Genomic DNA, 27,119 nt, shown 5'->3' with positions numbered 1-27,119 from the left:
TGATCACAGTAGTACAAGTGTGATAGTTTTGCATGTTTGAGTTTGTTTACAAATGCCGATTTACTGACATACTTTAACACTAATTTCACCACATAACACCAGTTGAGTGTCTAAAATATATATATTTTTATTTAGATATCGTTTAATATCACAGAATGAAGAAGATATTGTGCTATTTAACAGATAAAGGCTAGGGCAATTACCATTGCACTATAAAATACTTTAATGTATATAAAATACCAGGATTACTTGAACACAAATAATCAGAATATTATCAGAAGCGTTTGTTTATTCTCTTGGTGTTTGATCCATTTGTCCATTTCTATCATTTTTATCCTCATGCAGGAAAAACTGATCGTAGCTGACATCGTCTTCAGTTATGTACATTTGTAAATTGTGTGCGAGGTCACCCTCTAGCATCCAATATGAATAACAGAAATAGCATTTCAACATATGCTTGTGGTCTTAAGCCACGTTTACACTAATATGTTTTAGTTTTAAGTTTTGCTATACGGTTATGTCTTCCATCCACACTACCCGGAGTATACGGGCCCCGAAATGGAGCGTTTTGGTAACGCTTAAGAGGCTGTTTTGGTTTTAAAACGCTGCTGCTCCATGTCAGTGATGATGGCAGTGTGAACGGAGGCGGGGCTGCAGACATTCAACCTTTCTGATTGGTGCTTTTTCCTCAATATGAAGTACACAAAGTTCAGTCTTGCATCCTTTACTTGTAAATTCAAACTTTGCAAGTTTGTAAAACAAATTCACTAGGACACGTCAGGAAAATCCTCAAAGGGAACCACGTAGGATACTTTATAACCTCAGGTCATTCACATCACCCTGCAGGCTGCCCTGTTTCACTGTCTTAACATAATTAAATGAGCGTCATCTTCACTGTATGCATATTTATAACAAAACAGAGCCTAAAACATAACTGCCTCCTTTCATTTTCATTGAAAAAATACAAAGCATACCCTGACTCTTTCGCTGAGTACCTGTTTTAATTAGGGCTGTGTGATTTGGGGGAAAATGTCTAATTGTGTTTTTTTTTTTTTTTTGTAGTCAAGCTTCAGCTCACTGCTAAAGCGTGTTAGATATTAAACTTTATATTAGCAAAGATATTAACTTTATATTAGCAAACAACTCTGAAATTGTACTTTGCTGTTGCTTCCTACTAGATTTAGTGTCACTGGCAGTACTTGTTAGACCTGCACTGGTCTCACTGTTCGGTTTGGTTATGATTATTATGCCATTGTTTTGGTTCAATTCGATATCTCGGTGCATCAACAATGCTTTTCATACACGTTTATGTTTTCTTCACAGCACAGCAATTCTTGTATTAAAATGTATAAATATATTTATATACTATTCATAATACAATTTTGAGTGAGTGCCTCTGATAAACAGTAAACGGCGGTTACAGCTGATCCATGATAGACGTGGAGAACTCGCTGTGCAGACAGGCTCATGTCTGTATTCAGAAGTATCGCTGTAACAGCTGAGAGGAGAGGAAACATTATCTCATGACAGCAGGTCAAGGTCCCACAGCGAGGAATTGACTTTACTTTCAGTTTTTCCGAAACAGTGAAACAAGCTTCTGCTGTAAGTGTCAGTGAAAGACTGTCCAGCAAACACACACTCAGTGAATTGTGGCACATTTCTCTGCGTTTTTAAGTAGTTGGAGCGTTTTAAATTTTCGCGCTTGCCTCCCTCGCCATGTAAGCTACTGCGACATAGCGCATATGAGATAAATGAAGTCAGTACACAATAATTGGTTATGATTATCACTGAACCGATTGTCTGCATCACGATGCACCGAAGAAACAATTAATTTGATGCCTCTACTTGTAGTTGACTTTTTAGGCAGATGCTCCTCATATAGCCGCATGTGGTGCTTTTTCCGGTGCTGTTTTTTTGTAGTTCCTTGTTCTGTGACAGCTCTTACAAATTACTTTGTTCAGCGTCTGTGACTTTGAAAGCAGGATATTCCCATATTACAGATGTGCTGTTTTCTATGATATTAATTAGTCGCGCTTTTTGTTTGTTTTATTGTGGGTGTTCCACATAGTTCGGTTGTGCAATTCTGATTAGGCAGAAAGTATGCTCACTCAATTGGCTAGTAAGACTGTCACGCATTTGCTCTGGGTGGGGGAAGTTAAAAAATATATATTTTATCGCAGCCTCTTGCGATTTTGTTAGATAATCGCAACATTTCAAATTGTGATTCGATTTCGATTAATTGCACAGCCCTAGTTTTAATAATCAATAATGACCATTATAAAAGTATAACGTACAATAAGTCTATACAATATAGCAATCAGTCAAATGTGCAGAATCAGTGTACGTGGTTCCATAAATTAATAGGCGTGTCAAAATTAAATGTTTCTTAGGTGCACTGCGATGCAGACAATTCGGTATCGGTTCAGTAATAATCATAACCGGTTATAATGTACTGACGTCATTTATCTCATATGCGCTATGTCGCGGTAGCTTACTATGGCAAGGTAGGCGAGCGCGAGTGTTTACAACGCTCCCAATTACTTTAAAAACGCTGAAACTCTGCACAATTTCACTGCATGTGTGTTTTCTAGACAGTCTTTCACTGACACCTACAGCAGAAGCCCCTATTGCACTGCGATTGAGAGAATGAAAGTAAACTCTATTTCTCTCTCTCACTGTGGCCCATTTGACCTGCTGGCAGTGACTTCCTCTGTTACAGTGATACTTCTGGATACAGACACGAGCGCATGCCTACAGTTTTCTCCACCGTGTCTATCATGGATTAGCTGTGATTGCCGCTGCCGTTTATCAGTGTCATTCATCTATGAAGAGCGCCAGCGCCAATCGCAGCCCTTTCTGTTGAGAGCGTGACCAAGACAAGGCTCAGAGAGCCAGCGGGAAATTTATATTTGTTTATTTGCTATAAATGCTTGTGTTGTTTAAAGGTATAGTTTATATATCTGACTGTTTGTGTTAAAGGACAAAACTGTATTACAAATAGTATATAAATATATTTATACATTTTAATACAAGAATTGCTGTGCTGTGAAGAAAACATAAAATGTGTATGAAAAGCATCGTCAATGCACCACGATATCGAATTGAATCGATGGCATGACAATCGGAACCAAACCGTGAGACCAATCTAGGTTCACACCTCTATAAATTGATATATTAACTTATCTTTGCGCTCAGCCAAAACTCGTCACCCGAGAACAAATAATAGATTCAAATGACCGAAGAGAGCGCATGCTAGAGTGTGTGTGTGTGTGGTCACATTTTCATTCTAAAACTCTGCTTTAAAACTAGAACGTATTAGTGTAAATGGGGCCTTAATCTTTGCCCACCGTTCTGCAAAGTTTATTACCTGCTTCAGCACATCTGTGCCTTTTATATGAACCTGAAAAGCATGATCAGCCATTTAAGTAATATATGGCTGAGCTCTGCAAGACAGTGGACATCTAGGAAGCAGAGTTAAAGTGTGTAAAATAAGAATAAAATAACATAAGAAGATTCTTTTCTCTAAAGATACTGAACTTAATTTGACTCTCAGTGGATACATATTAATTGTCAAAATTATTGATATTGCAAAAAATCCTGAAAATATTGTGATGTAATTTTAAGTCCATAACACCCATTCCTATATCAAATGCTCAATGTGAGTGAATCATCCCTCTAACAAAACTTCACTTTCATGGCTTCTGCATGTTGTGATTTTGTTAATCGTAGAGGACTGAGAGTGTCTCATTCCTCAGGAGCGTTTAGTGATGTAATGGGTTTAACTGACGGACTTGTTCTGCTTAAGTAGTATTACTAACACACACAAGGACTGTAACCTTTCATACTCTCACTGTGTGATTGTGTACATAGTCCTTGATCTGCATTAAGTGCACATTGATAGTGGGAAAGCGGTCAGATCAGGTGATCGGGGTTAGGCACAAACTTAGTTTTGTGTTGTCTTCATGTGTTCAGATTAGGTGTTTGCTGTGTGGTCGTCACTTCACAGTGATGGTTGAGCGTGAGCTGTTGTTGGGTGGATCTCGGCGTCTGCTTGTTTTCCTCTCCTCACAGTTTGGGTTGTCATAGCAACTCTATCATTGGCATCATTTAGGATGTGACCTCTGGATGTGGAGCACCAGTGAATAGATGGGAGACCAGATAAACTGAAATTTCCTTGTGTCTGTGCTTGCTGTGTGAGAGTCATTGTGGAGAACTGTTGTTCCACAGAAATGCCAAATTATTTGGTATTTGATTATGGTTACACATTTGTGTGTGGAAGTTTCAGGTTATAAGTGTTATTTTATTAGCATTAAAGGTTTTTTTTAATGTATTTTCCATCAGGTTTTATATGTTCCTTTTTGGTTTTAAATAATTTTTTGTGTGTCAGGTTATTTTACATGATTATATAGCCTTTTTATTACAATTTTTAACAAGCTTCATTTTAGGTAAACTATTTATTTAGTTAAAAGTAAAAGACTTAATGTTTTAGGCTTCAATTAACTATAATATATTAATCATTCAGCTTTGATTTAAGCATTTTGGAGGAAAATACATTTTATATACATGTCAGTGTTTCCTCTTGGAATTTTTCCAGCATTTTTCCAATTTTTACGCAGATCTACCAACTACCTGTGGTATGACAAATGTCGTGAGCGCAGTATTAGAAGTCGAGATTGCATTTATGTTATAGCCTACAGCATGCGAATCTCTTTGCTTGCGCGCGATTTTCTCTGCTCGTGCACAACTTCTTGCACGCCCCCTCAAACATAAGCCACTTCAAGAGCGCGCAGATCTTCTTGTGCACTCTCAAATACACGCTGCTGAAGTGCAATTTAGTGCGTTTATGTAACGAGTATGTCTCCAGCATTGATTAGAGTTGCTAGGAATATTTATGAATGTGTCCAATAGACCTACAGAGCGGTATTAATTTGTCCTGAAGTAAAGTGAAACGGCTGTACGTCATGTTTCACCCATCACGCACCTGTCAGTCAGTCAGCACGTATCCTTAAAGGGTTAAACAAATGACGCACAGCACTACTACGGTTACAGAAAAGTTTGCGCTGTTATAATACACTTACTTTTTAATATGTTATGGTGCGACTATAACCCACTATAAAAAAAAATAAAATGTTTTGAATGAGATGTTGTAATGTAGCCGTGGCGCCCCGCCATGGAAGAATGAATGTAGCGGAAACCATGAATATACACAAGTCAACTGCAGTCTTTTGTGATCATAATGCATAATGGAAATTCACATCTGTACTGGCCTCAATGCTGCTATTTCATGGGTCTTTTTCTTGAGTTGGTACTTAGAAGGTGTTGTAGCGCATGAACCAGCAGTAGCAAGTTTGGTGTCTCATTTCATATATGCGGTTTATTATTACTTTTTTAACATTTTGTCTTGTTTCTAGTCCAAATGCCTACATTTCAAAGCAAAAACAAGATTATTTTACTTACCCCACTGGCAGATAATTTTACTTGTTTTAGGGAAAATCCCCTAATTTTGCCTTCTAAATGTCCTCTGAAGTTGAAAACAAAACAATATTTTTACTTGATCTAAGATTTTTTTAGATATTTCGACTGGAAATGAGACAAAGAAAACGCGATTATTCCATTTCTGTACCTAAATACTGTAAGTCTGAATAGCACTATTAGATGGTCTATCTTGTGAAACTATTCATATCGCAATATTTAAATTGAATACAAACAAAATATCACAATATCAGATTTTCCCAATATCATACAACCCTAGTATACATCACTTTTTGGTAATGGCACTGCTTGCTTGGAACCTCACCCACGGTTCTGCTAAAGTAAAGAACGCAGTTGAAAAATCCTTCTTAGAAAAGTTGTCTTAAGTTAAGTTTACTGATGAAGCATTTCTTCTACAGCTGTACATATTTAGACAGATGGTTTTTATACTGTCTAGTGTCATTTTTGAAGAGCATTTGAAATATGATAGTGTTTTACGTTTTTAAAATAACCGGTTCTGTTAAAGTAAAATTGTCTCTTTTTAAAAATGTATATTTTGTTCCAGTCATGTGGTTAAAGAAACACACTGTGAGAATGTTCTGTAATACCAAAACAGCTCAGTAAGACTGGCATTCTGTTTAAAATGGTGCTTGCACACCTTCATGTTTTTTTACGAAGTAAAACACTGAATAGGAGACATAGAGGAAAGTCTATTTCAAGGTGATATAAATAGAAAATAGCCACATATGTTAGGCATGATCCTTATATCTTGAAGAGGGCCGAGTTTTCTACTGAACTAAAATATATTTGCCTGTCATCAATCCGGTATATACTGTATAACCTATGTTTCATGAAAAAAAAAAAACTATAGTAAATACTATGGTGTTTGGAAGCAAACTGTCACAGTAATTATATTGTTGCTCTGGTATGACACTACTGTAGTAATAAACAAATTATCCAATAGGCCTCAGTTTCTATAATTATACTCCACAACATTACAGTATGTATTACAGTTTATCAGTTTACTATGCTACAGTATTCTTTATCATTCATTTAACAAAGTGTTGTACACATTATACACTTTACTATGTGGGTCAAAAACATGTTTATTATAAATTACCATAGATTTTTTTTGCCTCATGCGGATATCTTCCAGACATCACGAAATGACAAATGAAAGCATAAAAAAGTGTGAACGCATAGTCTACATTATTATTATTTATAGAGGAAAAGTGCTCAACAACACTTACCATCTAGTTTTCTCGCAAGGGTTGCATTTCCTTTGTGTTCGGTCAATGAACTTGGCATCAACAAATATTCATCGCTGCTGCATGAATACACGATAATATTATGGTTGTTTATTCCGCCGAAACACTGGTAAAGATATGGATTATTGCAAAACAAAACGAAGATTTCATTGCAGCGATTACTAGGGTTGGGTACCGAAACCCGGTGCTGTTAGAGCACTGGTGACTTTGTAACCAGTATGTACCGGATCAAAACAGCATATGAATTTCGGTGCCACTGGTGCTGCGACAAAGATGTAAGAAGCATCAAGGGGTGCATCAAAGGCACATACAGGTACGCGTTGTCACACCATCTCTAAACCTTTAATTCGAAACAATTTTGAGGAATACGGACGGGCGTTGTCAGGCGTTTGTTCTTGTTGCTTGGGGAACAGACGCACGCAGTACAGCGCATTCGGGGAGCGAGAGTGACTCTCTTCAGATCAACACACGTGATCACATTCATCGAATTTGCTTAAACTAAGCTTTCTAAAACGTATTTTACAAGCAAGGATTCTGACACAGTGACGTGAAGCAGATGATTTACAAAAGTTGCGTGTAAGGGGGAAACGCGTCAAACTTAATGCCACATTTGAGGGCTCAAAGGCAGGGGGAATGCACTGTCTCTGACATCATATGGCACTTTTTTTTTACATGCACACTAAAGCTCCGATTTTAATATGATTTAGAAAATACTCTGATTTAGAGTCTTGACTACCATGTAAACAGTGATTTTTATTTTATTTTATTTTTTTTAATTTTTATTTTTTGATAACCTTAAAAGGACTGCAGATTTTTTTTCTTTCCATTTAATTCCATGAAGAAGCGAGATCAGCCATCGGTGGCAGACTTTGGAGAGACTGAGCAGAGGCTTCTCTCTGCGCGCTCTAGGTGTCACGTGCACTCACTCTCTTGGGCACTAGCTCCCTCTGCTTTCTTGCGCACTCGCTCTCTCTGTCATTACAGTGCTGCGCGCAGTAGCTTAGTTCCTGGCATTCGTCAAAGGTTGACGCCCAAATTGACACGGGTAATAGTGATTTTAACACTTAAAATAGAAAGTCCTTGGCTATGTAGAGACCATTATTAATCAGAAATCTAGTGTACATAGTTTTACGTTAGGAAATACAGTATTGAATTTACAAACAGTCGGCAAGTACCAAAGAACAGATGTAACACATTGATCAAATGTAGTTTTCAGTCACGATCATGCAAGTCATATTCAACTCGTTTAGTTTTGCTTTCATTCGTTTTTGATTTTCATCTTCAACACATGATTTATGTACAACACATTTTTAAACATAATAGTTTAACTAACTAATTTACTAATAATCTACTTATTTTTATCTTCCCCATGGTGCCAGTCAGTCAATTTTACTAGTTATATAATAGTTATAACATTTACCCCCCTATATATACCCCCCCGTTTAATACATTCAAAAAGCAACTCATGTAAACAGCTTGACCATATTATTGTCTTATTCAGGTTAAGGCAATTCATTAGATTACTGATAACCATGTAAACATAGTCACAAGCCCCAACCCTAGAAAAAAGGAGTTCAGTATTTTGAGGAATAGTAGGAAGCTAATGTATTTTTATAATGCAAATCTTAAATTCTTGCTAACCAACAAATGATCAAAGGAAATATAATAATGTAATTCAAATATATAAAATATGAATTGATGTTTACTTCAAACTTTAATTATATTTTTCTATTAAAATATATATATATTTTTTAAAGATTTTGTCAAATAAAAGATTTTTCTAGAGTCATCCACCTTAATTTTGTGGCTCAAAAGTATGTGTTTAGGCACCGTTTTGGCACTGGCGTTTTAAAAGTATCGATTTAGCACCGGTATCGAAATAACCCCAATCGATACCCAACCCTAGTGATTACATGGCAGGGTACGTTATTTATATTCTCCTGGATTTTGTACAAGTGTTGTGGTGTTTGCATCTGATATTTAAATAACACGTTAATATATTTATACAGATAGCTAGGCATGTATATAATCTTTATTGGTGCTGTCAATTGTCACTTTAAAAAAGAAAAGCTTGTACACATGGATGTATTGAACAAATGTTTATTACATACCTCCTTTTCTTCCATTTTTCAGCCAGTTTATTGAACTTTCTCCCTAAAGTTTTTGCTCCTAAAGGGAAGTCTATAAAAGCTGTTTGGCATTTCTTATATTGGCCGACTTAAAACAGAAACATTTTGACATTCAGATAGCGATTCCTATGTAGAAGAATCACTTCTCACCCTCCACCTGAGTCTCGCACATCATCAATGACATCATGTGAAAACAACCTATTCGGGGCTGCTGTTACACCTGATGAAAATGAGAGAAAAGTTAGTGTTTTTTTTTTTTTTTCTAGGAACAAAACTTATTTGAGGTCAGAAAATTACATAAGTCCATGTCGAATTTAATGTGAGAAGCTAACACTTCTGAGGAATAAAATTCTCTAATCTTAATAGTGGTAAGTAACCACTTCTCTAAAACACCCAAACAGAAAAAAAGACTCCACCAAAAGGAGTTTGAAATTATCAGCAAAAAACTATGTTGTGCATTCCTACATATTTATAAAGTTTCAAATAAAATTTATTTCTGAAGCATTTGTTTATTTAATATTAATTATTAAATATTTATTTTTGTTAAATTTCTGGTGTAGCTAGTAGCTAACCTTATGAAATAGAAAAGCACTAGCTGTGCATAAACCCCATTGAATAGCTAGCTAGCTTAGCTTAGACTTACCACTTAACAAGCTCGCTGTTGTTCGTCCACCCTGCTTAACTGTTGCCTGATCATTGCTGTTAAATATTACAATGCAAATAATTTGTTCAATTTCATTATATAATTCAGAATGAACATTGAAGCAAATCAATTTCAAATAGGAATGGGTGGTTAAAAATACCCGTGTATCCCTTTATACATCATATGGCAAAAACTAAGCTCCTGAACAAGCTTGAACAGCATGTGTCTTTCTTGAAAGAGCTTATTTAAGACAATAGAAATGATAAACTGTTAATGTGTACCTCTTAAGATGCTCGCTGTTGATCTGCTCATTCAAAATGTCATCTGATCACTGCCGTTGTTGAGATTCAAATGCAAACATCTCAATCAAACCCACATAATTGAGTGAATTTTCTTAAAATAAACGTGAAGCCATCTTTCCTCAATATTATTAGCTTAATTGGTTTCTCAAATTAAGCTTAATAATTACTCTAGTTTGCTTAAAAAAATAAGTGAAATTTAAATCTTAGTTATATTAGTGAAATCTTCTCAATATTTTATAATAAATCCAGAATATCAATTTTTTAAAGAAACTATGACCATTTAATGACCACATCAATTTATTTTATGAAAATTACAAGCCTCAAGATTAATTTTTTACAGTACTGAACTGTATTGCTTATTGGAAATGAGCAGTAAAGGCATCAGAAAAACCTACAGCCAGTTAGATATCAGTGAGCGAGAGTTTCAGGTGAAGTGTGCTTACTGTGTGTGAGTGTGCTGTTCAAATGAGTGGAGACTTCAAACAAGTCCCTCATCTCTCTCTCTCTCTCTCTCTCTCTCTCCCTCTGTCTACAGTAGTGGCCTCTTACTGTGTGATCAGCTTGTAGCCTGCAACTGAGCTAGTGACTACTCTGGACCGCGTCAAAGCAGCTCTTCTGTGGAGTGCTCCCCGAGAAGATGTGTGCGCTCAGATAAGAGATTCTTCACGCCAGAGACGAAAATGTGAGTCAATAACCTGACAGCACCTTCCGTTCAGGCCTGTCATAATTCCTGGAAGCTAATAAAAACTTAATGTGTAAATGTCTGGCAAATAGGCGAACAGCTTTATTAGAAGTGGCGGAGCAGGCGTTGTGTCTGTTTGATCGTATCCCTGTCTGGGATGCCTTGATATTTCACTGCAAGAATGTTTACTTTTTGTTTACAAGGGTTGTGTTGATACAACGACAAAATGAAATATGCTAATGAATGCAATGTTTTAAATCTATTTCAAGCACTGATGCTGATATTTTAAACATTCAATTATATAAAACTGATTTTAAATAGTAAGAACCCCTTATATTTATAGTAATGTTTTTTTCTGTTCTTTTAGGGACAAAAACATTTTAGAGACTACATTGCAGTGGTTAGAAAACAGCATTAGCTAAGCTAGCATTTTATTATGGCTTTGCGACTTTTTTTAAAAGGGCACCTATGATGAAAATTATCTTTTGTTAGTTCTTTGGACCGAACTGTGTGTAGGTATAGTGTGTCCACAGTCATATTGGGGTGATATAAGGACAATAGGTGCATTTCCACTGTCGGGCCGAGCTAATCGCCCGGGAGGTTGAGCAGTGAGGCTGAAATCATGTCGCATTTCCACTGTCAGGCTAGTAGCTCGCAGCGCGTCATGCAAACCCCGCCCCCAGAATGTCCCCCGAATCAAACGTCACACAACCCGCTCACTTCAGCAGGAATCGGGCAAATAAAGCATATCATCACGAAACGATTAAAATGAAGACAACCGAAACAAACAAATGACACGTTACTGTACAGCAGTACATTATATGTCTATACGCACAGGCCTGTGTGTTTTCATTCATTATATTAGTTTACTTGTCGACCGACTGTTGGCATCGTGCATCAAGTGGTCTTGCCACTAACGGAGGGACCCAGCACAGTGAGCGCACCCATCCATAATATAAAACCACAGAAATTCTCAGGTAATAACTTGGAATGAAATGTATTTTATAACATCCTCGTTTTACATTCAGCTTAAATGCTCCGGAGAGACCTAAAACATATACAGTTTTTTTTCTAGGCTATATGACACTTCATAGGTAATTCCCCTTTATTTAAGGATGTTGCATATTATTCGGTGTTGTTAAGTGTTTCAGCACATAAGAGCAAGTAATAAAATATAGCCTATATTTTGTTGCGCTCAGCAGCTTTTCACTAATAAAGCTCTACATGTATTTAAAATTTTTATTTTTAAATTTTACCACATCATATAAAAACGGAAACACTTGTTTGAGGACACATTTTTTATTTGCAGTTTTCTCCAATGCATTTGTAAAGCGGCGCTGTGCTGGACTGGATGACAGAAAAAAGGAAGCCTATTTCTGCTTTCACTCACCCCTAAAAATGCTCTGTTTGCACGATTTGATTAATATCATCGTATCCAAATACTTTATAAATAATTTTTCAAACCTCCTCCAGTGTTTGTTTTTAGAAAATATCTAAAATTTTTTTTTTTTCAAACAGGCCTTGTAAAGTTCAACATGCCTTAACGTCTGTTTGACTTAAATTGTTATAGCTAGCTTTTGTTTGTTTTATATTGGTTTATTTATTTAATGGGATTTTATTATATCCGATATTTGTAATTCTTTAAATTATTTCAATATAGCTTAGGCTATTTTATCAAGACATGACACTATTGTTTTGACTCTACAAAAGTGGACATGTAATTTGTAAAGTTTTATGTCTTTCTGTTGTATTCATATTTTGTATTATCTCCAAAATAAATAAAGAAAAAAGCCGCTTGCGGCAACAGAGCTGTCAAGCGAGCGCTATTTTGCCCGTTATCACATTCACATACAGGCATCTAACCCTATCACGCACAAACACACCTTTTTAAACTTGACAAAAACTCTCGACAATCTTTACTGGCTGCTGTGTCTTTAATATGGTGTACAGATTATTATGTGTTATTGAAACCTCAAGAAGGACGCAGCAAAGAATGTCACTTATAAATTAAAACTTTATTATTTTATGCAACAGCGTTACATTTAAAGGGAAATATAAGGGTGATCCTAAGCAAAAAGACCCTAGCCTATAAGGCTATATGTTTTCTTTCCCTTATTTATTTATTTGTGTGGCGCATGTACTCTTATGCGATCGGAAAACTAGTGTCATGACGGTGTCAAGACTCTGGCAAAGTTCGCCTCGTACTCTGCCCTGAAGCCCCAGCTGGCCCTCTTTGCCCCAAGGTATTCGGTAGGCCGAAAAAGGCCGGCTGCTGACCCTGAGAAAGCCCCGCTTTGGCCCGGTCAGGCCCTGGTGCGTGAACTTTTGTGACAGTTCTGTGGGTGCAAATATTTTGTATTATTTTGCACATTTAACATAATGGATATCCATACAGCAGTGGACTTTAACATGTATCCAGTCAAATTTGCCATGCAGATTTAGTGCAAAGTTAAACACCGCATGCTGTGTGTGTGTCCGCTGTGTTTGTGTGCGTGCATGCGTGTGTGTATGTGTGTGAACACTTATTTCTTACTGTAGTATTTCTCACAAATGTTTCATGAGATCTGTTTCCTTCATGTCTGTCACTGTGCTGTTTAGCGGACGCAGCCAAGACTGACATTGAGGCACACTCTGACAGGCACTGTGGGCTGGGAGAACTAGCAATAAAAGGACAGGCCACAAAAACAGCTACAATGTGTTCAGAACAGAATATCCCAATATTCTGAAAGGTATAATAAATAATCTACTGGGTGTTAAGCTGAAACTTTACACATTCTGGAGACTCAAAAGACTTAAATCTTAAAAAGGGGTAAAATATGTGCCCTTTAATGTATTTTTTTTGCACTCCGTCCTATTCAGTTATTCTGTATGCATATAACACTTTATACTGTAGCTTTAAACTAGGACTGCGCAATATATCGCAAATCTATCGTTATTGCGATAATAGTACATGCAATATACATATTGCAGACGTGTGATCAAATCATTTTATGCATTGGTTATCTAAATTTTATCGGCTCGATCAATCAGATTGGGACTTACTATCTTTATTCCCGCCTCCCCAGTAGTTTCTGTATTGGTATTAGCTGGAGCGGCCCAAAGGTGAACCCAGAGCTGAAAATAAACCATAATAGTCTTGAGTCGAGATAAGAGACGAAAACAGCGCAATCAGAGTCAGAATATTTGCTGAGGTTTTCACTCTTTCATAGTGTTTTCTTGCACACCGAGTACGTTTACATGGACGCCAGTAACCAGATTTTAATACTATTAAGACAGTTGATTTATACAATCTGATTAAGAGTACCATGTATACAGCAATTTTTGAATATGTGAAGAATGCCGATTTTGGTCACATTTATGGAAGTGCAGTAGCCTACAGACATGTAAACACTGCAATCAATCGCATTTTGCAAAAGGATAGTCTTTACACACATGGCTGTTTGACACTATTCTCTGCATCGACAGAGTCAGTAATGGCTCGTTTCCACTGACTGGTAAGGTACGGTTCGGGTCGGTACGGTTCACCTTTATCAGGCTTGCGTGTCCACTACCAAGGGTACCCTTTTGGTGGGCGTGGCGTATGACAAAGTTTCAGTCGACGTCATTCTCGCTCGAGGAAATGTCTACAGTAAAGCTGTACAGGTCGCTCACATATCATATGAGAAGCACTTCTTACAAAACATATGCATATAAAATACTTGTGTATAAATGTTTATCACTAACTTTTCTATGAACATGAGTTGATTTATAACTGCAGATCAATGACAGTGCGAAACCGCCTACTGTAACGTCGGTAATTATATTAAATAAATAAATGAACATATATATAATAACACATACAGCCCCTTACAGTCTCCGATATGTTACCAACTACAGAACTACACACAGCAGACATTTCATCCGTAGCCAGTGAAAACCTCTCATCTGTGTCTGTAATGTTCAGCAGCACATGTAGCTTCTGTTAGACAGTAATTCCATCATTCCCATATAAGTCCAAAAGGTAAAGGTAATAGTTAAACATGGCATTTTGTTCATGTTTGCTGAAAAATAATGTGCTCCTTTTTTCCCGGCTTCTTCTTTGTTTTTTCGCGCTTCACTCTCGAGTTTGTCAGTATCTGACAGGATCGGGATTCAAAAGCACATCAATAATCAAGCGCAGGTTATTACCATCAGCTCAAGAAGTTTGTTATTTCAGATATAGACGTGCGGCGAGTGCAAGGAAGAAAGCGAAACCGCCCGCGCTTCAGACTGCCTCGTAAAAAAACTACGAGGCACAGGGTAGATTCTGCTCTACTCCATGGCTTTGTGGCTGTTCATCAAGATGACGACAAGGTTTGTTTGAGCCCGGATCGACCATGGCTCCTTGTTATATGTATACATAATTCCGCTGTAATCTCTCGCTGTGTATTTTAAACATGGCGGGTTTTTTGTTTTCATTCTGACTTGTTGCGTAAGCAAATGACGTATCTCTGTAAACCAGTAGCGCTCAGCTGTGCGTCTAGCTCCCTTTTGGTACCCTTTCTCGTGTTTGGTACCCTTTCGAAAGGGTGCCGATAAAGTGGTTCGGTACGCATTTTGACAGTGGAAACGGCCATAAAAGCGTACCAAACCGAACCGTACCTTACCACTCAGTGGAAACGGGCCATAAAGGATCACAGAAACCTGCATCGAGAAATGCGGAGATCCCTCCCCCCCCCTCCCCCCATACATTGTGCGGTATCAAATTCAATTGAAACAACACTCTTCCAGCAGTATATACTCTCATCCAATATCTCGTTTTTCATGGGGGGCATGCATGAAATGTTCCTGAGTAAAAGTGAAAGTGCCAAACTGCAGTTAAAGTCGACAAATTAAAAATTAAACACCCGAAATACATGAAACTATGGTGGATATCGTGGTGACGCAATGATGTTAATCGAATTGTGCTATAACATGTAAAAGGGGATCATAAAAGGAACTTTCAAAAAGCAACCTTAATCATATTATTGTCTTATTCAGATTAAGGTAAATAATTTGATTACTGGTGTCCATGTAACAGTCACTGATGCAGTTTTTAATCTGAATTAAATTAAACTAGATCTGGATTTAATTTTTTTTACATGTTTTTATATCATTACATAGATAAATGATTTAAAAGTGTAGCTAATAAAAATATCATTTTTATTATTATTATTATTATTATTATTGAGCATCATTACCGAATATTCAACAACAATATTGCCTAATTTTCTAGTATAGTGCAAGCCCTACTTGAAATATTTATGTAGTTTTGTAGTATTAAAAATGACGTGTCAGTTTTGCTTTAGATATAATTATACCAGTTTTTGCTCTTTTGTGCTCTTTCCTGCACCAACCTAAAGTATATAAGCTATATCATTGCATTTAATGATCACATACAGCTTGAAGAGCTCATTTGTCACCATTGCTTAAGTTGTTTACTTGTAACTAAAGCATTTGCTTGTTTGCTTTGTGCAGACTTTTCTAGCTGCTCATCACACAAAAAAAAACAGACTTGAAAATGAGAATATCCTATTTCATTGTCTAATAAACTTAACTTGCACTGCTGAATCTTTAGAAAGTTTAAATTTAAGTCATATTAAAAAGACATTTTTTATTGTATTCATTTTTGGACTGTTCACAAGATGACACCAGGTTATATAATTTCCAATGTATTTTATTAGATCAATGCCTTATTCTGCAGAACAGCTAAGTGCTGGCAGGGAAATCTTGCTCCAGGCTTGCAGTGTTTCTGGCTGTGTGGCACACTTGCCCTGCTGTGCTGCCTTCTGAAGAATCCCAACTTTAGAAATAAGGAGCAGAAGTTTATTTTTAACGCCGTCCCTGATGGATTCAGGCTAATCTTAATAGTTTGGGCTGAGCGTTTCAGCATGGCTCTTTTTTGTTTTGATGGCCTGCTCACAATGACTTGAAAAGAGACACATTTAGAAATCATGAGAGAGAGAGAGAGAGAGAGAGAGAGAGAGAGAGAGAGAGGAGAGAGAGAGAGAGAGAGAGAGAGAGAGAGAGAGAGAGAGAGAGAGAGAGAGAGAGAGAGAGAGAGAGAGAGAGAGAGAGAGAGAGAGAGAGAGAGAGAGAGAGAGAGAGAGAGAGAGAGAGGAGAGAGAGAGAGAGAGAGAGAGAGAGAGAGAGAGAGAGAGAGAGAGAGAGAGAGAGAGACATCTCGCTCTTTAAGAAGCAAAAAAAAAAAAAAGAAAAATTCACTAAAACATTAGACTTTGAATCTTCAGACTTCTAATTTAGGATGGTGGACAAGATGTGAAAGTAAAACTATTTGTCAATGTCTGAGCGTGTTATTCATAATTCTTCTTTGTGTTGTTCCTCACACACACAGCAATTCATCAATTTCAGATGCTTTTGTGTTGAGTGAAATATGACTGCTGCTATTGACTAAAACTGTTTCCATATTTTCTGAAATCCTTTTGATGCTCTTTTTTTGGAGCCTTTAGTCTGATATTGAAGGTCTTTTTCTGGCAGTGAAATTTTTATTTAATTTAATTTTTTTACCATTTTTGTTCAGCAAAAATCATAAAGAAGGTTCAGCTTCCTCAAACACATTAAGTACATATAAGCCTGTAACAATAACCAATATATCGACTTAACATGCAATACATGCTCATGACCTAATTTTTGGTTTTGCAATATATATTTACAATTTCCCAGATATAAGATTCTGACGGTGTGAAAACCTTGGATGAAAATATAGTTTTACAGTTTCACGGTGTTGTGATTGCTGCTCTAAAATAAGTTGTTATTTTTAAATGTCTGGGTAAAAAAACAACTTTTCCCCCCCATTGAACATAATATATTTTATTTTAATATAATAATAATATAATAATATATCGAACAGTAGGGTTGGGTATCGTTTGGAATTATTTAGATACTGGTGCTAAATCGATACTTTTGAGCCACAAAATTATGGTGGATGAAAAATCTTTTATTTGACAAAATCTTTAAAAAAAAAAATTTTAATAGAAAAATATAATTTAAGTTTAAAGTAAACATCAATTCATATTTTATATATTTGAATTACGTTATTATATTTCCTTTGATCATTTGTTGGTTAGCATGAATTTAAGATTTGCATTATGAAAATACATTAGCTTACTACTAACCTGTGAAAAGGCTGTCATCAAAATACTGAACTCCTTTTTTTCTAGGGTTGGAGCTTGTAACCATGTTTACATGGTTATCAGTAATCTAATGAATTGCCTTTATCTGAATAAGACAATAATATGGTCAAGCTGTTTACATGAGTTGCTTTTTTTGAGAGTGCCCGAGTGTGCGGCGTGCACACACAAAGCATGCGGTCAGCGTTCGGTCTCATTCGCACACTGAGACGAGCAGAGCACACACATCTAAAGTCATCATAACGTGAGCACTTTAATGGTCAAATAGGTGTCAAAACGCGGTGTTTAGAGATTATTCATATTAACCCTTATTTGTGTAATAAAAAAACGAATTGAGAATCAAAAGACACGTGAAAGAGAAACCATTAAAGCGACAGCGGGCAATATTCCTGCTGCCACCTCTTTTCATCATTATTAATCAAACAACAAAAGGAGAAAATCCCTCACTGCTCATGACTAAAGGACTTTCGTAGCTAAAAAGTGTTTTTTTTAGCTACAAAAGCTCAGTTTTTTTTAAGCTTTTTGTAGCTTAAGTGTTTTTCTTACAGTGAAGATGCTCCCCCCCCCCACCCCCAATTTCTGTTTAATGGAAAGATTTTTTTTCAACCCATTTCTGAACATAATAGTTTTAATAACTCATTTCTAATAACTGATTTCTTTTATCTTTGCTATGATGACAGTACGTAATATTAGATATTTTTCAAAATACAAGCAGTCAGATTAAAGTGTGATTCAAAGGCTTAATTAGGGTAATTAAGCAAGTCATTGTATTACAGTAGTTTCTGTTGCAGACAATCAAAATATTTATTGCTTAAGAAGGCTAATAATATTGACCTTTTAAAATAGGTTTTAAAATATTTAAACCTGCTTTTATTCTAGCCAAAATAAAACAAATAAGCCTTTCTCCAGAAGAAAAAATATTATAGGAAATACTGTTAAAATTCCTTTCTCTGTTAAACATAATTTGGGAAATATTTATTTAAAAAAAAAATTCACAGCAGGGCGAATCATTTTGACTTTAACTGATAATCGTTTTGAATAATCGTGATCACAATTATGACCAAAATATTTGTGATTTTATGATTTTTCCCAAAATCGAGCAGCCCTAATCGTGTGCATTGAAGTCTGATGTAATAATACTGAAAAGTATCACAGGATTAAATTTTAAAATACATACACAATATTTAATTGCAGCCTTGATCTGAGAGACCTCTTTTTATGAACATTAATAACACTCCAACCTTTGAACAACAATGTTTAAAATCAGTGTTTTAGGCTGATGTGCAAAAGTGCTTATGCATAACCAAAGGAAATAATTATAATTTCTTTTATTCATAAATGTATGTGTGGACCTTTGGATCTGCTCATATTCTGTGACCCTCTTTACACTGTGTGCGTGCGTGTTTGTTTCGGTGTAAAAGAGTTGACTTGCTTCAGCTTGTGCCCTTCTGTAGATGATCTGTGTCCTCCAGAGGACATGTCTGCTGCTGTGAGCGTGTGCTCAGTGCGGCGGCGGCTGTATGACAGGAGACAGAGCAGGGTCAAGGTGTCTGCTGGCACTAGCGTGCGTGCGTGCGTGCTGGCTGCGTGTGTGTGCCAGCGTATGGCTACTGTGTCAGTGCAGGGCACATCTCCCCAAACAACAGATGGGAGGGGTTCAGTCTTGTGTGCCACAGGAGGCTTATGTTAGAAGCAGATGGATGGAGGAGAGCTCTTTTTTTTTTTTTTTTTTGTGTACGTGTGTGTCCCCTCTTGATTTCACTCAATGGGTCACATGAAAGCCTTTCATTGTCTTGTGTTTTTGTCTGTCCTGTACTTCTCTCTTTCCTTCATGAGCTCACTCTCACCTGCTCTAGTCTTTGTGCTCTTCCACGGTGCACAAACACACACGCAGAGCAGATTACTTGTCCCTGTTCTCTCCAGCCAGGTCCCTGTTGGCTTGGGCTTCTCAAATGTTCAGATGATTAATGGGTTCAGGAGTCTGAAGGCGCTCGTCGCCTCCTCGTCCCATCCTCCCTTCCCCCTCATTCTCCTCCAAACACCCCCCCCCACCCAAACTCATCTGAGTTTCAGTGCAGGAGCAAACATAATGCACACACACAGCGAAATCGGTCACCAAATGCTGGTGAGGGTCGTCCTGGGCCTCTCAGAGTTGTGCTTTGTCACTCGGGCAGCTGCTGTATTGTCTGGGCCGGTGTTTGGGAAGGCACGTGCTCTCCGGGAGGAGGGATTGCCGCTGTTTGGCCGAGCTCTGGCGCTCTGCTGCAGAGGGCTTCCTGACAGAATGTGAAATTGGAGGATGTGTATTCCTCCCCCCAGCCTGAAAAATGTTGAGATCACACACACTTAAAGGAGATGCTGCAGTAAAAGTGAGTGCAGATGGTTGAGGCTGGATGGAGGGTTACCTGGAATGTGAGCAGTTGAGGTCAAAGGTTAGGGTTCCTGTCCCCTCTGGCTGTGTAAAAGCGATGTTTTCATATGCGTGTGTGCGGGTTTTGCTGTGAGGGCCACATTTCTCACTTGAACATCTTCATTAATGTGTGAAGGTGATTCATAAAACAGAAAGTATATGAAAGAAAAGCAAAATTTAACTATCAGCCTGTGGAAGAAATTCTTGAGTCCACCACCTCTGCAATTAGAGCCAAGCACGTTATTGATAGTCTGGAGCATGACTTTCTTATTGCATATAATGATGTATAATTGGCCATAAACGTACATGTGTGCAGAATATTTTTATACTTCCAGGTGAAAATTGCAAGTTCATAAGTCTTGGTAATTTCACGCCTTCTCAACAAATAGGCATGATTTCAAGTGCTACTTATGTGCGTTGGGCAAACGGCAAAGACTATTTTGAGTCAGATTGATTTTATAGGCGTTTGAATTTGAACTCTATGCCTTATTAATATTTGCTTTACTCGTTATTGGCAATTATTTAAAAGACTGAAGGTGTTGGAAGCTTGTTATAATGGTTAAAATAGATATATCTGCTTGTTAATTGTGACATCACTCGAATCGGCTTCCAGGGCCAAGCTTTCTATCAAACTGTATAGATAGAGATTGTATCAATGTATATATCCAGTGGTTCCTCTAGGATTTTTTTCCAGCGGCAGACTCTGTTGGGCATTTTACACAGATCTACCATCTACCTGTGGCGTTATTTTATTGACAAATGTCATGAGCGTAGTATTACAAGTTGAGATCGCATTCATGTAATACGAGCATACGAATCTCTGTGCTCAAGCGCCGATTTCCTGTGATCGTACACAACTTCTTGTGCGCCCTCAAATACACTCTGCTCAAGTGCAGATTTTCTTGTGCTCTCAAATAAACGCTGTTAAGTGCAATTTTTAGCACGTTGATGTAACAAGTATGTCTCCAACATTTATTAGATTTGCTAGGAATATTTGTGAATGTCTCCAATAGACCTACAGCGTGGCATTAATGCTTCCTGAAGTAAAGTGAAACGGCTATAAACTCCAACAAGGTAAAGTCATTGTATGCAGTGCCATATAACTTTATCTATAAATAAAATATAATTATGGAAACTGTCTTTATCATAACTGAAAGCTACGTTGTGTTTGCTGGCCTCACGCATCACGCACCTGTCAGTCAGTCAGCCAGAACGTCACCTTAAAGGGTTAAACAAATAACGCACAGCACTACTACGATTACAGAAAAGTTTGCGCTGTTATAATTCACTTACCTTTTAATACGTTTTGGTGCGGTTATAACCCGCTATTAAAAACAAAAAACAGCGGAATGTTTTGATTGAGAAGCTGTACAGTAGATGAGTTTTGGTGTGGCGCCCCGCCATGGAAAGAATGAATGTAGCAGAAACCATGATATCCATGCCTAATACCGGATGACCAGAAAGTGATTTAATTTTTTTTATAAATTGTTAAAATACTGGTGTCTGTGATGCAGCAAGTCTGTACACCATGTCTGTAACCATGGTTTTATATAAAATTCAGTTTAAGGTGTGATATGACTAAAAAGTTGTCATAAACTAATATTTTCTCAATTTAATTGAGTAGCGGCTTGGAGCAGGAAACAGTACTTCATACTACACTGTTGGGCTGCACGATTCTTGCTAAAATGTGAATCACGATTTTTTTTTTTAGCTTAATCAAGATCACGATTCTTTCTCACGATTCTTTAGATGTAAAATAAAAGATAATATGATTGGCCTATTTTTATTGTTAATTCTCAAACTTATCTTCACCTTGGAATGATAAGGTTCTATCTGCGTTCTGAATGATTTTGAGATATTGAGCTTCAAAGTTTTTGCAATCCATATAGCAAACAGTATGTGTGCAACTTTTTTTTTTTCTTAATGTAAACAACTTATAAAAAACATTCCATAATGTAAATATGTTGTCATTTAATAAGAATGTCAATAACAAAATTTTGACAATGTCAAATAGAACTTTATAATTCTAAGGTAACGATATGGTAAAACAACACTAATAATATTAGGCATATGTGTAGGTCTACTGTTGCTTAAAATGCAAAATTTTGTACAGTCATTATGGTGGACTTGAACAGACTTTCAATATGTCCTGTTTGTTCATTCACAGTAAAATGATGACATCTGAATAGAACTATTCATAATTATAAAGTTGAATTATTATGTTTAAGACATGTGCTTGTCATCTGTTATTGACAACATTATTAGACCATTTGTTTTCACTGGTAAAATCAGACATTTGTCATTATCAGATTTCTTCTTGTATTATATTCAACATTATATAGGCTAGAGTAGTTATACTGACACTGTTAAACATGTATTTTCGTGCACAACACTGTGTTAGCTATCAAAAAAAAAACATATCAAATGCTTGTAATCATAACCGTAAAATGCGATAAGATCATTTAAATGATGTGCGGCCAGTTTCATTTTCACATGCCGCACTGTGATAAAAACACACACATGCAAATCCGTATTTCAGCGCGGCTCTCGAACGATTGCTCTGTACAACAAACTGAACATTATTTACAACTTTATTACCTGGTATTTACTGCCTACGCAGGTTTTTTATTTTATTTATTTATTTATTTATTTATTTATTTATGGCTCGTTTCCACTGACCGGTACGGTTTGGTTCGGTTTGGTACGGGTCACCTTTATCAGGCTTGCGTTTCCACTAACAAGGGTACCCTTTTGGTGGGCGTGGTGTATGACAGACAGTTTCAGTCGACGTCATTCTCACTCGAGGAAATGTCTACAATAAAGCTGTACAGGTCACTTACATATCATATGAGAAGCACTTCTCACAAAACAGATGCTTCATACACATAAATGCTTGTGTAGAAATGTTTATTAGTAATTTTTCTATGAACATGAGTTGATTATAACTGCAGATCAATGATAGTGCGAAACAGCCTACTGTAACGTCTGTAATTATATTAAATAACTAAATAAATGAACATATATAAACACAAACAGCCCCTTACAGTCTCCGAAATGTTACCAACTACAGAAGAAATACACACAGCAGACATTTTCGTCCGTATTTAGGTTCAAAACAATACAAATTATAGCCTAGTCAGTGAAAACCTCTCATCTGTGTCTGTAATCTTCCGCAGCACACGTAGCCTCTGTTAGTCAGTAATTCCGTCAATCTGAGTTCATAATAGTCCAAAATGTGAAGATAATAAGTTAGTTATACATGGCATTTTGTTCATGTTTGCTGAAAAAATAATTTGCTCCTTTTTTCCGGCTTCTCCTTTGTTTCTTCACGCTTCACTCTCGCGTTTGTCAATGTCTGACAGGATTGGGTTTCAAAAGCACGTCAATAATCAAGCGCAGGTTATTATCATCAGCTCAAGAAGTTTGTTATTTCAGATATAATGTTAGAGACGCGCGCGAACGCTAGCAAGAAAGCGAAACCGCTCGCGCCTCAGACTGCCTCGTAAAAAACTACGGGGCTCAGGGTAAATCTGCTCTTCTTCTTGCCTTTGTGGCTGTTTATCAAGACGACGACAAGGTTTGTTTGAGCCCAGGTCGACCATGGCTCGTTATTATATGTATAAATCATTCCGCTGTAATGTCTCGGCTCGTCGGCTGTGTATTTCAAACATGGCGGGTTTTTTGTTTTCATTCTGGCTTGTTGCGTAGGCGAATGACGTATCTCTGTAAACCAATAGCGTTCAGCTGCGCGTCTAGCTCCGCCTTTTGGTACCCTTTCTCGTCTTTGGTACCCTTTCGAAAGGGTGCCGAAAAAGTGGTACGGTACGGTTCGGTTCGGTACGCTTTTTGACAGTGGAAACGGCCACAAAAGCGTACCAAACCAAACCGAACCGTACCGTACCACTCAGTGGAAACGGGCCATTATACAGGGACAATGTACAACATGACATGTTGTGCCAGAGTTAGCTATAAAGCTAATTTACATCTACAGTCCCTGGGGAGGTTCTGTTCATTAAAGTAGCCGTCATCCTGACCTTGAAAATTTAATTGGCTGAATCGTAGAAAAGCTGAATTAAGATCGTGTGGGGTCGAATCGAGATCGTGATCTTTTTTTTCAATTTATCGTGCATCCCTAATGCACTGCTTAACAAGCGGATAGCTGAAAGCCAACGACACACCAAGGCCCAATGCCAATTCTACCCCTTAGCCCTTTCTCTTACCCGTACCCCTCATTTTGCACGTTCCCGTTAAGAGGTAGGTGTGTCCCAATTCTCTTTAGCTTAGGCGTAGGGCTAAGGGGAAGGGTTCCACAACATTGACACTCAATGACACTGGAGTACCCTGTCAGAAAAGTCTAGTGGCTGGGAATGACCTTTTTAGAGTATCAGCTATAATGTTAATGTTGTTTTCGTGTGTTTACATAGATAAATATGGCCACTGTGTAAATGTGCAGTACAATTACAAGCTTATTTCCACATTAAATCGTTATGATAACATAATATATGCCTTCAGTGATTTCTTGAAGGTAAATACCAAAAAATAAAGCAACTAGAATAACTACAGCAGTCGCGATAGTCTCATATTAAGCAAGAGATCGCGATGACATATGATGACGTGTTCTGGTGCTGTAGTGCTGTCCCATTTCTTAGGGGTACATTTTAAAACTCTTCCCCTTCACACTCTGTTTTAATGGCCTAGGGGTACAAAAATCTAATTGGGATTGGGCCCAAGTCGACATCTAAAACAACTGTGTTGTCACTTCTTATCAGGTGCATCTTGTTCTGTCTGAGCCAAAAAACAGCATGTGAACATACCAACACACGTGCAACCAGTCAAACAAATGGATGGCAGCCGATTGAAGCATAAACATGTATGTTCTGCGTTGAGAGGATGTTCCTCTCTACACCTGCAGGGGCCATAGTCATTTGACAAAGGGAAACTGGAACTAGTGCTGCACACAAAGTATTGTTTATATACCAGTTTCACAGTACTTGGCATTCACCACAGAAGAACGCATGCAATATTTCTGCTGCTTTGTGTTTTCTCTTGACTTTCGTTTGCTTTGTTTCATCACTGACTGCCCATGCTGAATCAGGCAAACTCACTCTGACTTGAGCTTGACAAAAGCAATGTGTGAAACACACCAACAAACTAGCCTGACAGACGCTCACTAAAGGCTGATTTATACTTTTGCGTCAAGCTCATGCGCATACGCCGGCACAGCCTTTGCACGGTTGCATAGCTCTCGACGTGGCTGACGCCGTCATGCACCTTTAAAGTTTAATTACATGAAGTGTAGCACAAGCTCTGTGATTGGTCGGCTTGGTAGTGATGACAAGCGTGGGCAGGACCGAGAGCTAGGCGAACCCGTTGGACCGAGTGTTTACAAGTGTCGAGTGCCATGAAGGAGCTCCTGATTCCAAACTGTTGTTTTGTATTTGACTTATGATTATTATTGTTGCTTGTCTGCCTGTTCCGCCTCTGAACAAGTGAGTTTTTAGCTACTTCTACGTTAAGGTAGCGTTCAGAAAAAAACAAAACGCCAGTGAAGAAACCCGACACAGAGGTACATAAAAGCCAACTGCCAGCTAGCGTTTTGGAAGTGTTATTGCAGAGCAACACAAACAGCACACAGAAGTATAAACGCATGGCTACATGCAAGTGGCAGGTGCTGTGGATCAAACTAATTACTCGACACAAAAGTAAAAACCAGCCTTAATGGTCCAACATTGCCCAATGGCTGACCGGCGGCTTATTGTGTTCCAGCCTTAATCTCAACTTGTGTTTGTTCTCTACTTGTAATTTACAGTATACTAATATATGTGAATGAAAGCAGCAAACAGCACAAGAGATGGTGGAAGAGTTTTTCAGTCTGTTTCTGAGTAGAAAGTGAGTGAGGGTTTGGGTTTTAGAAGGTGGTGGATTGACTTACCCTGGATTCTCCTCCTCAGATCCGTTCATAAATTGTATCAGCAGTTGTGACCTCATCTCTTTAGAGATCTGTCACTCTCACATGGCACTGCACGACACCCCTCTTTTATTCTCCCTGGCACTCAACACGTGATAATTGCTCGTTAGCTTCTAATGCAAATCCGTCTCCCTTTTGGGTTGGAATGATTGTTTACAAGGGTGCTTTAATGACACCGAATCAAACCTACATGGACCTTAGAGCAGGCACCATATTTAATTTGACATGAATTAATATGAGGTTTTGAGAGATGGAAGTACCGTATTCATGAGGTGTTGGGTAATAACACGTTTTTTGCACCTCTGGAAATGTTTTAATAGATGTGTGATAAATTTGCATACATAAATGTTTATTGAAGTCCCTGCAAGGCATTTAATTTGTTCAGATAAAATCGGAGCTATTGCTTCTGTCATGAACTTGAGGCATTGAAGTAAGTTTTTGATATTGATTGTGTGTAGCTTTTTAATCATGGTGACTAAAAGGTTTAATTATTGATTACTTTGATGGTCAAATATCCCACTTTAACCTTAGAGCCAAATTCATTCATTTTAAAATGTACATTTTCATCAGAAGTGCCTGATCAATAATGGCAGAAATGTTTCTTTATAAACCCTCCTTGTAAATGACTCAAATGTTGATGAGTATTCAGCTTTTACAGCCTCTGGAGAGTTTCTTGTTCATGTTGGCATCTAGGCTTTTTTCACTCCGTGTCCTCCTGCCAGTTACAGGAGCTCAGTAACCACTGCTTTTCCGTTCCACAGTTTTTCTAGCTCCCTTCCTAAATGTTTCCATTTTCCCGAGTGTCGCTGTGTAACTGGGTGGTCCTGAACAGAAAATGATACAGAGTGCAGTAAGGGTGGCAGAGAGGGGATGGGAGGAAATTAGCCTGAGTCATGATGATGAGGTGTGTGTGTGTGTGTGTGTGGACAGATGGCGGGTTGATGATGCCATCAGGGGAGGAGACAGTCAATGTAGACGGCAGGTCTTGAGGGGAAAGAGAGGTCGTCCCACTCTTGCATTAACATTGGTGTGGAAATCTGTGCTTAAACGGAAAGTTCACGCAGAAATGAAAAAATATGACTTACTTACACCGATGT

The 27,119-nt window shown here is 37.7% G+C and overlaps 1 protein-coding gene across 3 annotated transcripts in view; it reads left to right on the top strand.

The window, feature by feature from the left end:
• The window catches only part of brd4 (bromodomain containing 4), a 133,971-nt gene that overhangs the window by 37,373 nt on the left and 69,479 nt on the right, over nt 1-27,119 (top strand). For 2 of the 3 annotated variants that reach the window (XM_056454106.1, XM_056454105.1), the window contains exon 2: nt 10,350-10,496. The exons of the other annotated variant lie outside the window; for it this stretch is intronic. The gene's annotated coding sequence lies outside the window, so the exon portion shown is untranslated. The remainder of the gene's footprint in view (nt 1-10,349; nt 10,497-27,119) is intronic. 3 annotated transcript variants of the gene reach the window in all.

Source organism: Danio aesculapii, chromosome 3 (genome assembly GCF_903798145.1).
Source record: "Danio aesculapii chromosome 3, fDanAes4.1, whole genome shotgun sequence".
Lineage (NCBI taxonomy): Eukaryota > Metazoa > Chordata > Actinopteri > Cypriniformes > Danionidae > Danio > Danio aesculapii.
This window is presented reverse-complemented; position numbering and strand designations above follow the sequence as displayed.